A 1,962-nucleotide genomic window follows, 5' to 3' on the forward strand; every position below is an offset into this window, starting at 1 on the left:
TTGTCTTGTAGTGAATATTCCATAGTTCACTTTCTTGAGTCCATGCTCCACTTTCGTCTTTTGGTAAAAGTTACTCTTTTTATATTCCCATTGTTCCTTGTTTGTAGGGAATCAGACCACTTCAGCATTGGTGCACCTTATGACCGTTTGTGGTGGAAATCTGACGTGTCATTCATTTCCGCCCATTGTGAAATCTTCACGTTCGGCACCTTTATCTCCATGATATTCTTCTTCTCCAAACTTTAAGTATGCTTCCTTACCGTCATTCAGCATTACTGGAGAAGTGTCAGTTTATCGAGACCAAGGTTGATGTCTCGATTGTTTGATGTCTCGAACCCAAGCATCGAGAGCTCTACCTCTCGAACTCTGCTTATGTCTCGAACTGGATGGTTGTATCGAGAGGTACTATCTCTCGAACTCTGCTTATGTCTCGAGACTTAGTTGATGTCTCGCAGACCCTTATTCCTCCAGTGTTGTCCCGTGCCTTCTTCTGTTTTATCTATGAAATTACAACACGAGATTTCTAAGATGTTCAAACAAGTTTACTTCAAGCTAAAATATTTTCCGAGTTGAGCTCAAAGTTACTCGGTTGTATTTTCACTCTTGGTTTACTTGCCGAACTTACAACGTTTTGCCTATGTATCGAGACTTGGGGATTTCTACTTATCAGTTGGTATCATCAAAACCTATTACATGATGTTCCTAACAGCAGATACATTTAGAAAACTCACAATATATCAATTTTTATGGCCATGAAAGGATAACCTACATAGTAAGCAGAGAAGAGTCGTCTCGTACTATGTTAACTGAATTCTTTGCAATGAATCTTTCAAGTGATTTCGCAAGAACTTTGAACTTGCTTTATGTAGAATTCCCTTGCTATTTTGTTTGGTGTAAGTCAAGCAAGTCTTGGAAACCTAGAAAACAGCTTACAGTTATAGGCAGACTTGTTGCTGTTAATCCAACTGAGGGAGAGTGGTATTATCTACGACTGTTATTAATGAATGTTAGGGCCCCAACTTCGTTTGATTGTTTAAGAACTGTCAATGGTCAAATCACTTCATCTTTTCGTGATGCTGCTGAAAAACTCGGATTACTTGCAGGAGATTTCATTGTTGAAGCATCGTTGAATGAAGCAGTATTATTCCAAATGCCTTCAAGTTTGTGGACTTTTTTTGCAACGCTTCTCATCTTTTGTGATATTTCCAATCCTATTTCATTATGGATGAAATACAAAACACACATGTGTCAAGACTTATTAAGGACAGGCTTGCACATCAATGCTGAGGCTGAATCATTAGTCCTAAAGATGATTGCTAATATAGTACAAGAAATGGGCAAGAAAACGAAAGACTTCTGCCTATTTGATCTATTGGAATCTTACGATTTCCCAGGACGTGTTACTAATGAGATTTTACATGAAAAGAACCTTCCAGTTTCTGAGGCAGATCTTTTAGCTATTCACAAACTTAATGCTTGCCAGCGAGCAGCTTTCAAAACTATAACAGATGCTGTTTTAGGTAATAAGCCTAGTGCATTTTTTGTTGATGGCCCTGGTGGTACAGGAAAAACATTCTTATATCGCTGTTTACTAGCATTTGTACGTTCTAAAGGTTTGATCGCCCTTGCAACTGCAACTTCTGGCATAGCTGCATCTATACTACCTGGCGGTCGCACAGCACATTCTCGCTTCAAGCTCCCACTTGATGGCACTGATAAGTATGTATGTAATATAGGTAAACATTCTGCTGATGCGAGTTTACTTCGCCATAGTAAATTGATTCTTTGGGATGAAGCATCCATGGCACATAGGAATATAGTTGAGAGCCTTGATATAACACTTAAAGATATAATGGATTGTGAATATTTATTTGGGGGAAAAGTCATTGTATTTGGAGGAGATTTTAGGCAGACATTACCAGTTGTAAGACATGGAAAGAAGGAAGATTTCATTGCAGCATC

The sequence above is a fragment of the Ipomoea triloba genome, chromosome 6 (assembly GCF_003576645.1).
Source record: "Ipomoea triloba cultivar NCNSP0323 chromosome 6, ASM357664v1".
Classification (NCBI taxonomy): Eukaryota; Viridiplantae; Streptophyta; class Magnoliopsida; order Solanales; family Convolvulaceae; genus Ipomoea; species Ipomoea triloba.